Source organism: Balaenoptera acutorostrata, chromosome 10 (assembly GCF_949987535.1).
Source record: "Balaenoptera acutorostrata chromosome 10, mBalAcu1.1, whole genome shotgun sequence".
NCBI classification, from domain to species: domain Eukaryota; kingdom Metazoa; phylum Chordata; class Mammalia; order Artiodactyla; family Balaenopteridae; genus Balaenoptera; species Balaenoptera acutorostrata.
Genome location: NC_080073.1, coordinates 90,215,173 through 90,229,284, shown reverse-complemented (window position 1 = coordinate 90,229,284; position 14,112 = coordinate 90,215,173). Strand labels below are relative to the sequence as shown.

Sequence of the window (14,112 nt, the reverse complement as noted above, 5' to 3'; positions counted from 1 at the left end):
AATGCAGGGGACACGGGTTCGAGCCCTGGTCTGGGAAGATCCCACATGCCACGGAGCAGCTGGGCCCGTGAGCCACAATTGCTGAGCCTGCGCGTCTGGAGCCTGTGCCCCGCGACGGGAGGGGCCGCGATAGAGAAAGGCCCGCGCACCGCGATGAAGAGCGGTCCCCGCACCGCGATGAAGAGTGGCCCCCGCTTGCCGCAACTGGAGAAAGCCCTCGCACGAACCGAAGACCCAACACAGCCAAAAATAAATAAATAAATAAGAAAATCCTTTAAAAAAAAAAAAAAAAAAAAAAGAAATGCAAATCCAAACCGCTATGAGGTATCACCTCCCACCAGGCAGAATGGCCATCATCAAAAAATCTGCAAAAAATAAATGCTGGAGAGGGTATGGAGAAAAGGGAACCCTCTTGCACTGTTGGTGGGAATGTAAATGGATACAGCCACTATGGAGAACAGTAAGGAGGGTCCTTAAAAAACTAAAAATAGAACTACCATATGATCCAGCAATCCCACCCCTGGGCATATACCCAGAGAAAACCATAATTCCAAAAGATACATGCACCCCAATGTTCACTGCAGCACTATTTATAATAGCCAGGACATGGAAGCAACCTAAATGTCCATCAACAGAGGAATGGATAAAGAAGATGTGGAACATGTATACAATGGAATATTCCTCAGCTATAAGAAGGAACGAAATTGTGCCATTTGCAAAGACATGGATGGACCTAGAGATGGTCATACAGAATGAAATAAGTCAGAAAGAGAAAAATGTCATATATTAACACATACACGTGGAATCTAGAAAAATGGTACAGATGAACCTATCTGCAAAGCAGAAATAGAGACACAGACATAGAGAACAAACATATGGACACCAAGGGGGGAAAAGGGGGGGTGGTGGAATGAATTGGGAGATTGGGATTGACATATATACACTACTATGTATAAGATAGATAACTAATGAGAACCTACTGTATAGCAGAGGAAACTCTACTCAGTGCTCTGTGGTGACCTAAATGGGAAGGAAACCCAAAAAGGAGGTGATATACGTATACATATAGCTGATTCACTTTGCTGTACAGCAGAAACTAACACAACATTGTAAAGCAACTACACTCCAATAAAACTTTTTTAAAAAAGAGTAAACACAGAAAAGTAACCAAGGAACCAGTGCCTTCATGAGCGTGCATTGATTGGGGAAGGGAGGAACTTATAAAAGTGCAGTGGGAGAACAGAGTCTGCCTTGAGAAGCTGAATGGATTTGACTCTTTGGCCACATGAAATCTTTTAGATAATGAATTTCAGATAGCATTGAGGTCAATTGCAAATAGTAGAAAACCCAGCAATAGTGGCTTAAAGGAAATAGGGGTGGATTTTTCTTATCAGAAGTTTGGAGGTTAGTGGTAGCTGGAAGTGGTTCAATTGCTCAAAAAGGTAGGACCAATGTCTGTGTGATTCTCTTGGCCTTTCCCTCATGGTTTCAAGATGGCTACTGTAGCACCAGGCATCACATCTGCATTTAAGACAGGAAGAAAGGAAAAGGGTATCACAAGACATATTTGTCATGTTTTATCAGGACAACAAAAGTTTATCCAGAGCCTTGCTTCATCACCACCCGCAGCATATATTCATTTGCTGAATATTAACCTGAAATTTTGCAGCATTATTTCTATCTACAAAGGAAGTTGGGAAAGTGACTGGTTAACTTTCCAAGATTCTATAGTGGAGACAGAAAGGGAAAAAGTGATAGGAATGGGTGTTGGGTCTATCAATCTATGTGTCTTCCACAAGAAGTCTGATCAGTTATTTTTATCATTTAGATGACAAAAGAAGTTTCAGTTGGATGCAGAAAAAAGTTTTTAGCCCTTAGTCAAGTTATTAAGGCAGACAGCAATGTCTCTATCCTTCAAGATCTTGAAGTTGAGAGATATTCATTACCACGTATCTTAGAAGATTTAGACATTCTGTTGCCTGAAGCCTGGAGATTGGATCAGGTGATCTCATTAGGTCTATGATGATTTGATTCACTATTTCAAAGCTGTACATTCCCTACCTTTCAAAGCGCTGTGAAATACCAAAAAAAATACAAGGACACCCTTCTCCCCCTCCATCTACTTCACTGGAAAACTTCCAACAACACTTCGCTTTTAGAGGTTCTAAGGTTAATACAGTTCCTCTTATTCAAAACTAGTTTCAGGTATGTCAAGGAAAAAAAAAAAAGAGAGAACTGGATAAATGAGGCATAAGTAAAAGATCAGGAAATCAAGATATTTGGATAAAACTAAAAATTGATCTGAGATCGTATTAGGGAGATGTGAAGCCATTACTTGAATATGATGTGGGCACTTTAGAGTCATAAAACTTCCCTCGACATAATATCATATAAAATTATGTGTTATGCTTACTTTTTAAGTAAACACATTTGTAAATCACTTGGCAAACATGTCAAGAGCCCATGGTTTATTTCTGCTTCAATACTACACTGTAGTCTTGGCTATACCAAGTTCCGTCATGGCAACAACTAACCTTTTTTTCCAGACAATCCTCATACCCTGGAGCAGAGAAGACAATGCCCCATTGTGAACTTACACAAGATTTGCAAATATGGTGCAATTTTGGTGTACCAGTGGCCTGAAGTTCACAAACCCACTGAAGATTCCAGCAAGTCTATACTTGTCAGCCGGAAAGCATGAGGAAGACTGGGGCAAAGTCCCTTTTCTTAACCATGTTTCAAGATGATCTAAAAGACACTTTCTGATATTGAGCTGCATGAGCTGCTTGTACATTTTGGAGATTAATCCTTTGTCAGTTGTATACATATAGCTGATTCACTTTGTTATACAGCAGAAACTAACACAACATTGTAAAGCAATTATACTCCAATAAAGATGTTAAAAAAAAATAAAAAATAAAAAAAAAAAAGCACTTTCTTCCCCTCCAGTCTCTTAAACGACCAGAACGAGAGTTGGTATTGATTTCACAATAACCAAACAAATCATCTCTTTCATACACATTTATTTTTATGCCATTGCTAGATTAATTTAAGGTAACTTATTCGCCTCTGGTGCTTCTGTAGAGCTTTGATAGCTGAAAGCCCTTGTTGTTTTCACCAGGCTCCAGACTCCACGTAGGTGCACCATATGTATCTCAAATTCATTTCATCCAATTCAACAGATTTTTTATCAAGCATCTACTAATGAACTGGTGTTCTAAGTGTTGGAGGGACATGCTACTCCGTGAACCCTCACAACATTACAAGGTAGTTATTATTTACATTGTAAAAATTAAGAAACTAAGGGCCCAGAGAGAGTAAATAACTTCTCAAGGTCACACAGCCAGTCCATGGCAAAGCTGGCTTGAAAGGCAAGTCCGTTTCACTCCCTATTCCATGCTTTCCACCCAGTATCTTGCTGCCTTCCTGCTATCAACTGGCCTTATCATAAAAGACCCGTCATTAGAAATGCATGAAATCTTTTTTGCGACTACAATTCCTGAACGTTTACAATTATTCTGCCAAAAGAGTTAACGTTCATGGTATGAGAATGGAAAGGGGGACTCTGCCTTTGAATTGGGTCTGAAAGTTTTCACTCAGTCCTTTCCTCCCCAAACCACTCATCTTCAAAATTTGATTTCAGAAGCCTTGAAGTTGTATGGAATGCTAATTCATGCTTCCGGGAATTGTCCTGGCAGGCTAGCCTTAGACTGGGCATCAGGTGAATCCTGGTCAGAATATCCTCAGAGAGGTGAGCAGAGAACCTGAGTCTGCAGTCAGGAGCTGAGTTTTGGATCTGCTTGCTCACCATCTGGATGACTTTAAGTTGTTTCAATTCTCTATGCTCCAAGTTCAGGGTCATAAGAAACAAATGAGATAACACAGCTGAGAGTGGTTTGAAAATTGGAAAGTAATATATAAAGAATGGCCATTATCCTAACTCACAAAGCAGAAGGGACTGAAAATTAAAGGTAGCACAGAAGAGCACATCAGCTTAACTCTACAACGCTTCTAATAAAGCATCATTTAATTATCAGCCTCCAAGGAGGGATAATGAAATTAAACGTTGTCCATCACAGCTCCTTTGTTACTGGTATCTGGGGCATGAAATTCTGAAGAGCATTCGTTCTTCTTGAACATAAATGCAACCGTGGTCAAGAGTGGCTCCTTCCTGCCTCACCAATCTTCTAAAAACCAAGAAAGGTAACTAGTGGGGTATCAATTACAGCTTCTGAATGGCAAGTTCAGAGTATAGCAGAGGAAAGCAGGCAGCTGATTTCCATCCGGTTGATGGACCCCGAATCAGCTCCACGTGCCCATGGGTGAGAATCACAGAGGCAGGTTGTAAAATGTCCTGAGCACCGCGATGAAGAGTGGCCCCCGCTCGCCACAACTGGAGAAAGCCCTCGCACAGAAACGAAGACCCAACACAGCCAAAAATAAATAAATAAATAAATAAATTTAAAATGTCCTGAGGCCTCAAGAAGGAAAGAGAATCAAAATGATTTGTGTTGGCCTCAAGCCCTCTGGAAAAGTGGATGGTAAGTATTCTGATCCACTTTTCAAACTCAGAGGTGGGTACATCACCCTGGGGGGTCCATTCTCCCACCTTCCCAAAGCACCTCCACAGAACCCGGGTCCTCCTGTCGACAGATGAGTGGATGAAGAAGATGTGGCCCATATATACAATGGAATATTACTCAGCCATGCAAAGGAACGAAATTGAGTTATTTGTAACAAGGTGGATGGACCTAGAGTCTGTCATACAGAGTGAAGTCAGAAAGAGAAAAACAAATACCGTGTGCTAACGTACATATATGGAATCTAAAAAAAAAACAAAAAAACAGTACTGATGAACCTAGTGGCGGGGCAGGAATAAAGACACAGATGTAGAGAACGGACTTGAAGACACGGAGCGGGAAGGGGAAGCTGGGACGAAGTGAGAGAGTAGCATTGACATACATACAGTACCAAATGTAAAAGAGATAGCTAGTGGGGAGCTGCTGCATAGCACAGGGAGATCAGCTCGGTGCTTTGGGACCCCCTAGAGGGGTGGGATAGGGAGGGTGGGAGGGAGGCTCAAGAGGGAGGGGATATGGGGTATATGTACACATATGGCTGATTCACTTTGTTATACAGCATAAACTAACACAACATTGTAAAGCAATTATACTCCAATAAAGAGAAAAAAAACCCAAAAAACCCTGCCTCTTCTGTCTTCCGTTCCTTCATCAGCTACTCCAGTTTTCCAACCAGCTCACCTGTCTCCGGGATTTACGTTGCTGTTTCTAACCTTCTTTTAACTCCGACTTGGAGAGATCAGCCCTTAGTCAAAAGCACAGACAGTGTCTTATAGAGACTGCTCTAGAAAGATGGAGCTGTGTAATGCAAAAACAAAACAAAACAAAACAAAACAGAACCTGGCCAGGAGAAGAGGCACTGGGCTTCGGTTCTTGCAGGCTAGGTCTCCTTGGGTAAGAGCTTTAACTTCCCTGAGTCTCCGTTTCCACATCTATAAGAGTGGGAATTATCCCTGCTTGTTTGGTCCATAGAAATCAAATGAGATGTTTGTGGAAATGCTCGAAAACACTACGAATATAAATGGTCCCGTTCTTCCCCTGGTGATCTTGTGACAAATGCAGTCATTCAGCACATGATTATTGAGGATTTATGATGGGCCACACTGGGCTGGGCCCTGGAGATACAACAGAAAATCTAGCATGTTCCCTGACCTTGGGGAGCTTACCTGGGGGTGGGGTACAGCAGCGTAAACAAGCAATTAAAATACACTCTGCCACATCTCATAAGTGGACAGCAGAGGGGTGCCCAGCTCAGGCTGAAGGGCTTTGCAGGGAGAGGGATAACACAGGAGCTAAATCTCGAAGGATGATAAGAGAATTCGCTAGGAAAAGAAGGGAGTCAAGGTCATTCCAGGCGGAAAAGCAGCATGTACAATTGTAGGCAAGACAAATGAGAGCAGGGCAAGGTTAGAGCATAGCAAGTATTTCAGTAGAGCTGGTGCCGGAGGTGAGGGGAGCAGGAGCGGTGACACTGGGGATTCAGGAAGGAGGTCCGCCTTGGAGGGCATGCTGCGTGCTCTGATGATGACATTTATAGAGTACTCACCAGGTGCCAGGTACTCCTCTAGTGTATCTCATGTATCACCACTTTTAATTCTCCCAATCACCCCAAGAAGTCAGTCCTATTATTACCCATTGCTTAGAGAAGAGGAAATTGAAGCTCGGAGAAGTTAAGTAACTTGCTCAAGGTCATACAACTGGCAAGGGTGCCAAGGAGTTGGGTTTTTAATTTCTTGACAGTCTGCATAACTGATAAAGTGCATGTCACTTGCTCATGTGGGAATTTATGTTGTTTGCTTAAATACTTAATGATTAACTATCACTTGGGCTTATCAATAAAGTAATCCAGTAATTGAAGTCTTCTGAGATGGGGAAGATTATAAATGGAAATTTATACTTAATGATCAATTAGCTTGGCTAATTTTGCTTTTCCCCCTTTCCCTAACAACCCTTTGTGAGAGATAAATAGAAGAATCAGTGGACTTGAAAAATACAGAAACTTATAAGACACGGGATATACAAAAAGCCTTCAACTGGACCCTTTTTTTTAGTCATTGCATTTCTAGGAATTTATACTAAGCAGATCATCAGGCATACTAAGTTATACATACAAGAAGTGTACCCGAGACTTGGGTACCATATCATCTTTCCAAACAATATTAAGGCTAGTATATCACCACCAGCTAGAGTTGGTGGGATGCTTAGTTATTTTCCGAGTTCTAGTTTTCCTCTTGCAGCCCTTGGGGTTGTGGAGAATCCTTGGGCTTAAGCAGTTGAAGAATCTAGGGAAGGCAGTTCCAAGAAGTTTTACTCTCTAGGCTTGCATGCATTTTGTCACGGCCAGAGCCTCTGCTAATGACACCACAACCCTCTGGATCCACCTCAGCCACAGGAATGTAGAGTATTCCCCAGGCAATCCCACAGTCCCCCATTCAAAGTTCTGCACCTCCAGGATGCCACCACCAGCTTGATGCCACCACAGCCTCCTGATGGTTGCCTCCTCCTGAGGAATCCACCCCTCATTCTGAATCTTGGAATAGTCCACCTTTTGCTTCCGGTCTGGCCCTTTTCCCTCTTGACTCTAGAAGTTCAAAGCCTCCAACGCTTTCCTATGTAGGACTCTCAGTTGACTCATCTCCCTGAACACACACTTTTGAAAACACAAGGGCCTACTGACTTGCCCCTAGGGACCAAGGAAAGTATAGATAACCATGACTCAAAGGCCTATGCAGGTCCTTGGGAAGAGGAGGAAAGAAAGACCTTGGTTGCTTCTGAATGTATTCTGCCACGTTAAACTTTTAATGTTTCCAATTACATCTATAATAGTAGAAATCTGGAAAAATTTAAATGTCCCACTAAAAGGATTGTATATTGGAATAATATACAGCAATTAAAGGGGTCTGTTCTTGATATACTCATTTTTTAAAAGGTTACAAAGCAGGATATGCAATTTAAGTCCAATCTTTATAATTTATTTACACACACACAATTGTATCATATAGACAATCAATGCTTGTCTTAAGAGGAGTGGGATTATTGTTGAGGTTTATTTTGCTTCTTACGCTTCTGTGCATTTTCCCAATTTCTTTCATATATTTGCATTATTTTTGTAACGAGACTCACTGCACCATACAATGATGGGATGTGTATGTGTGTGTGGCAACGGCCCTTTTTCTGGAGTACTTAACGCACTGGAGTGAGGTAGTAAGCTCTCTTGATAGATTACTGGCTAGGAATAAGAGTTAACTTGAAAAGGGAATAACAATTTAAAAAACAACGTTTAAATACAGAAAGGGTAGCACAAAAACTTTCAAAATATATCAGGATAATGTACTACAGTATTTTTTAAAGTTCCTTTTCCTTCTCCTTTAGATATCTAATAAGTGACACAAATAGATATTTTTATTTTGGCCAAAATCAGCTCTTGGGCAATGTGCCACTCTCAGAATCAGGCCTGATATTTGAATATCTGTGTTGGACGGTGGATCTTTTATTAATTCACTGTGTGATGGGGAACAAGTTAATAACTCCTCTTGACTTGAATTTCTTCATCTTCCATTTTTACTCTGTTATTTAACAAATGCTTCTACAGCATCTCCTCTGTGCCAGCACTCTCCTAAGAGTTCTGCGAATATTAACTAAGTTAATCCTAGTTCCTACCTTCCAAGGAGGGCACTTTTTAAAATATTATTTATTTTATTTTATTTATTTTTGGCTGCGTTAGGTCTTTGTTGCTGTGTGCGGGCTTTCTCTAGTTGTGGTCAGCGGGGGCTACTCTTTATTGCAGTGCACGGGCTTCTCATTGCGGTGGCTTCTCTTGTTGCAGAGCACAGGCTCTAGGTGCACGGGCTCAGTAGTTGTGGCTCATGGGCTTAGTTGCTCTGCGGCATGTGGGATCTTCCTGGACCACGGCTCGAACCCGTGTCCCCTGCATTGGCAGGTGGATTCTTAACCACCGTGCCACCAGGGAAGCCCAAGGAGGGCACTATTATCCCTAACTTTACGTATGAGGAAACTGAAAACCAGAGGGGTTAAAAACTCAAAGTTCACACAGATGGTAAAGCAACAAAATCAGGATTCAAATCCCGGCTGACTGGCTCCAGACTCGGCTATGTTAGCCCCTGTGTTTTATGCTGGACTAAATGACATTTAACACGTCTATCATTTACTGTGTGTAAAACACCCACAGCCCTGGGCATATTCCCTCTCCATGCTTCCCAAATCTCTTTTTGACCCCTGAATTTTCTTTTGGAAGTCCAATTTTTAAAAAATCATACATACTCTAGGATTTATTTTATGAAACAGGGACTCTCCTACTGCCAGGTATTAATTTTTTAACTTATCTGTTTTCAACTCACATCTTCAGTACCGAATATCGTAGTCAGTGCAGTGAAAGAGAGATCATGTCTTTAAGTAGCTCAATAAAATGGCGACTTTGGGTCCATAGCCTCTAATGCACCAATCCTGCCCAGCCCCCTATCTAATTCAGTTAGCTGCTGGCTTTCTGGCTAGGTCAAGTACAAAAAACCCGTTTAAGTAGCCCCAGCTCACCGCAACTGGAGAGAGCCCTCGCACAGAAACGAAGACCCAACACAGCCAAAAATAAATAAATAAATTTATTTTAAAAAAACCCGTTTACCTCTTTAATATGTCAGTAGAGAGAATCATTAATCATTTTCACTTTTTTTTTTTTTTACCCACAGAATGTTCTATACATAAATACAAAATGGAACTTTGATACTTTCTGAATTTACTAACTTTCAAAAACTTTGGGGATTAAAAACCTCAATTAGAGAATGAGCTTCCTAGATTTGAGTGAGCCAACAGCCTTTTTCCCTTTGTACTAACAGTAAAGACTGACTTGTCCACGAACACAATAACGGCCAACCAATCAGGTTTCGGGGGGGACTGAGCCTCCAAAAGCGAGCTCAGGTTCAGGCTTGACCACCATGGGCAGGGTCTGGGCAAGAGTACAGACAGAGGCCTCCACACCATCTCTAAATACTTAAAAGGTACAAATAAAGCCAACATGTTGTTAAAGAAAATAAATTCTACTCTCTTACCTTGACAAATCCTCCTTCCCAAGACCGGAACGGAACGTGGGGTTCATTCCCTGCTCCGGGTTTCTAGGCCAGAATGTGGCGGCGGTACAGGCAGCAGCCTCTGGCCTGACCAGCACCTCTGCCCACTTCCAGTGCTTTCTTGCGTTAGGAAAGGCGTCTCCCACGTGTGTGGACGCTCCAGCCCACCTTGTTACCCAACCAGACTTGGGTCCTCTCACCCACGCGCAGTGAAGCCAAGTTACTGACGCCTGGTTGTGGTGAAGGAATGTGCAGCGTTTACTGCAGGGCACCAAGCGAGGCGTCCAAGACAGCTAGTGCTCAAAACACGCAACTCCTCCGTGGGTTTCAGCAAAGTATCTTTAAAGGCCAGGTGAGGGAGGGGCGTCCCAGGGTACGTGATCAGCTCGTGCACAATTCTCTGATTGGTTGATGGTGAGGTAACAGGCGTCACAGGGGTTAACGTGATCAATCCTTAGGCCCCAGTAGGCGTGAGGGCTACGTGCTCATGGTCATCAAGCAGTTAATGTCTTCCACGTGGTGGGGGTTTTCTCATCTGTAAAACAACTCAAGAAACGTGCATCAGATACTGTTACCTGGGCACTTGAGAGAGGAGCTTCAGCAGAGGATATGGGGGAGGGGTCTCTCCCGGGAAGGCCCCACAGGGTCCTGCTCGGTTACACCCTGAGGCTGCTCCCCAGCGGCCTCCTCTGCCCGCCTCTCAAGCCTAGGAGTACAGACACTGGCAGCATCCTTCATCCTCAGCCGCGGATGTTTACACAGGGATGCTTATGCAGGAATTCAGGATTCCAGGAAGCATGCTCTAGGAGCGAGGGGAAGCGCAGGCTCTGGATGGACGAGTCCCCTTGACCCACTGACTTTGCCCTGTGGGGGGTGCTGTGACAGGGCATGACAGCAGAGGGGCAGAGCAGGGCCCTCTGACGTGCAGCTCTCAAAAGCATGGTGCCCAGGGCAGAGGCCCCTCTTGCTGAGCCTAAAGGCTGTGTTTCTCTGGTACGTCCTCAGTCATCTGCTATGTTTTGCAGTGATGTGGTAGGAAATTAATCTTCCACAATTCTACCTTTGACCCTCCTAGACGGAAAGACCCTGTGTCTCCCCCTTTTGTTAAAATTAAATTAAACCTATGCTTGCACATATTCCACAATTTGACTTTGCAATGTAGAATTCTGAAAGAAGGAGGGCGGTCTCATGCGGAACAGCTGAGGAAAACCTGGAGCCCTCACCTGGAAGAGCTTGATCATTCAGCGAGTTCTATTGGTTGTTTTTGCTCCACACCAAACTGAAAGCTGGGGGGAGGGGCCTTCTTAGACCTTAAAAAAAGGGGGAAATTTAATGTGAGGTCCATTAAAATAAGCAAATTTGGACATGGTAAGAGAGGGCAGTCTGCTAGGATCTATTAGAGCAGGGGTCCCCAACCCCCGGGCCACGGACCAGTACCAGTCTGTTGCCTGTTAGGAACCAGGCTGCACAGCAGGAGGTGAGTGGCGGGCAAGCGAGAAGCTTCATCTGTATTTACAGCCACTCCCCGTCACTCGCATTACTGCCTGAGCTCCGCCTCCTGTCAGATCAGAGGCGGCATTAGATTCTCATAGGAGCGCGAACCCTACTGTGAACTGCGCATGTGAGGGATCCAGGTTGCGCGCTCCTTATGAGAATCTAATGCTTGGTGATCTGAGGTGGAGCTGAGGCGGTGATGCTAGCGCTGGGGAACGGCTGCAAATACAGATTATCATTAGCAGAGAGGTCTGACCGCACAGGGACCAAAATAAATCAATTGCTTCGTATAATTATTTCATTATATATTACAATGTAATAATAATAGAAATAAAGTGCACAATAAATGCAATGTGCTTGAATCATCCAGAAACCATCCCCCCACCCCACCCCAGTCCGTGGAAAAATTGTCTTCCACGAAACCAGTCCCTGGTGCCAAAAAGGTTAGGGAGCGCTGCATTAGAGAACCCAGACTGATGGAGGGCCAGCTGAGTTCTAGGAGGATGGTACCTTCGGTAGATACGGTGATGATGGTGGTGATGGTGATCATGATGATAAGGACATTAATATATACTGAGCACCAAGTGGGTGCCAAGCATTGTGCTGAATACATTATATACACTTAATAAAATGTCATATAATTATATATATTATATAATATATACATTTCATTTATATATAAATAATATATAATTATAATATAAATAAAAATTTATAAATATATAAATTAGGGCTTCCCTGGTGGCGCAGCGGTTGAGAATCTGCCTGTCAGTGCAGGGGACACGGGTTCGAGCCCTGGTCTGGGAAGATCCCACATGCCGCGGAGCAACTGGGCCCGTGAGCCACAATTACTGAGCCTGCGCGTCTGGAGCCTGTGCTCCGCAGCAAGAGAGGCCGCGATAGTGAGAGGCCCGTGCACCGCAATGAAGAGTGGCCCCCGCCTGCCACAACTAGAGAAAGCCCTCGCACAGAAACGAGGACCCTACACAGCCATAAATAAATAAATAAATAAATTTTAAAAATATATAAATTAATTATAATTTATATATTATTTATATATAGATAATATGTATATGTTATATAATATATAAATGTAATTTAATATTCACAGCAACTCTTTGAAGAAGTGAAGCTCAAAATGGTTGAGTAACTTGGCTTAGAGTAATATTGCTAGTTAAGTGGCAATACAGATTACAATCCAGGTTTGTCTAATTAACAAAACCTAAACTTTTAACTGGTCTGTTACAACCAACTAGTACTTTATAAAAATAGGCGAATTGGTGGCAATCCAGCCAAAGACAGACCCAGCCACAACGATCTAATGATCTTTTTACCTAATATCTAATGAAAGCTTTAGGCATGCTGAACTGAATGAAGAAAGATGGCCCGAGGGAGAAGCCACCTAGAAAGTGCCATGTGTACATGGACCAAAGATTTGAGAATTTCCTCATCCTGGGGGGTCAAGGCCAAGCATAATTTAAGAGGCAGGCCTTGTGCTGCTACTGATGGAAATGTTATGGACCAGAGCTGGTGACCAGAAGCTGAGTCTATGAAACTTAGCAGATTTGGGAAGCAGAGAGAATGTCCTTATTCTTAGGAACTACACCAGTACAGATTATAAAGAAGCTTGCGGGCTTCCCTGGTGGCGCAGTGGTTGAGAATCTGCCTGCTAATGCAGGGGACACGGGTTCGAGCCCTGGTCTGGGAAGATCCCACATGCCACGGAGCAGCTGGGCCCGTGAGCCACAACTACTGAGCCTGCGCGTCTGGAGCCTGTGCCCCGCAACGGGAGGGGCCGCGATAGTGAAAGGCCCGCGCACCGCGATGAAGAGCGGTCCCCGCGCCGCGATGAAGAGTGGCCCCCACTTGCCGCAACTAGAGAAAGCCCTCGCACGAACCGAAGACCCAACACAGCCAAAAATAAATAAATAAATAAATAAAGTAGCTATTAAAAGAAGCTTGGTCTAGGGTTCAGTTAAGAGAGGATTGGATAAATCTCACCCACAAGACTGCATTCAAGAGATGGATACATGAAGAGGTCTTGAGAGGGCAATCCTTAACTCATTTATGTTTTTATAACATAAATGACCAATCCCTTTAAGCGTTCTTGTGATTCTTTAACTCCCTACCTTTGCTTCCGTAATCATTTCCCTGAAATTGCATGCAGAAGAATGACTTGAAAAATGAAGAGATTTCGTTTTTTGTTCTGAGAAAAAAAAATTGGGAGTCAGAAGGAAGTGGAAAAGGGAAAAACCAATTGGGAAAAGTAGGGGAGGAAAGGGAAGAGGCAGAGAAGAACCCAAGTAAAAGAACAGCTGGTAATTGTTCAAGAGGCAAAGGGGTTACTTTTCAAGGGCCTGCAGATAAAAGAAGGGAAAGCTGGTCCAAGAATGGGGATAGACCTTGGGAATTAATTATGTATGCCCTGAAACCTGCTCCATCCCAATACGGATGCTGAGTTACTAGTGGTCCCCGGGCTCAGCGGATGAAGGCTCACCTGGGCGATGGGGATTGAGATTGGGAAGGGCTTCTTTTGCTCCACCATTAATGGGGGATTTGTACCTTTAAAACATCGGATCATAAGGGTTTGCAGGCAGTCACTCATCACGTTAAAGAAATAATTAATACCACGTAAGAAAAAACAGTATGTTGTTTTCAAAATTCTATCTTCATCATATATAAATTTTACTTAGGAAAACACTATAAACAAATGTTGAATTCTAGTTAAACATTTCAGCAGGCATCTCCTTAGGGGTAAAGTATACTGATGCCTGCAACTTACTTTGAAATGCATCTAAACAATAAGATGGATTGATGGATAAACAGAAGGGTAGATAGTTGGATATACTTGTGATGAAGCCAGTACAGGAAAATGGTATTTACAGAGTCTAGAGGGTTGGTATCTGGCTGTTTACAACTTTTCAGCTTTTCTGTATGTTTGAAATTTTTCATAGTAA

At 43.1% G+C, this 14,112-nt stretch overlaps 1 long non-coding RNA gene across 3 annotated transcripts in view; it reads right to left on the bottom strand.

The window, feature by feature from the left end:
* LOC103005812 (uncharacterized) overlaps positions 1 to 14,112 on the bottom strand; it is a 92,291-nt gene that overhangs the window by 73,022 nt on the left and 5,157 nt on the right. For 2 of the 3 annotated variants that reach the window (XR_452451.2, XR_009009455.1), the window contains 2 exons: positions 10,885 to 10,971; positions 9,644 to 10,196 (listed from right to left, as the gene is read on the bottom strand). This is a non-coding gene — a long non-coding RNA (uncharacterized LOC103005812). The remainder of the gene's footprint in view (positions 1 to 9,643; positions 10,197 to 10,884; positions 10,972 to 14,112) is intronic. The other variant, XR_009009456.1, reaches the window with a different exon arrangement.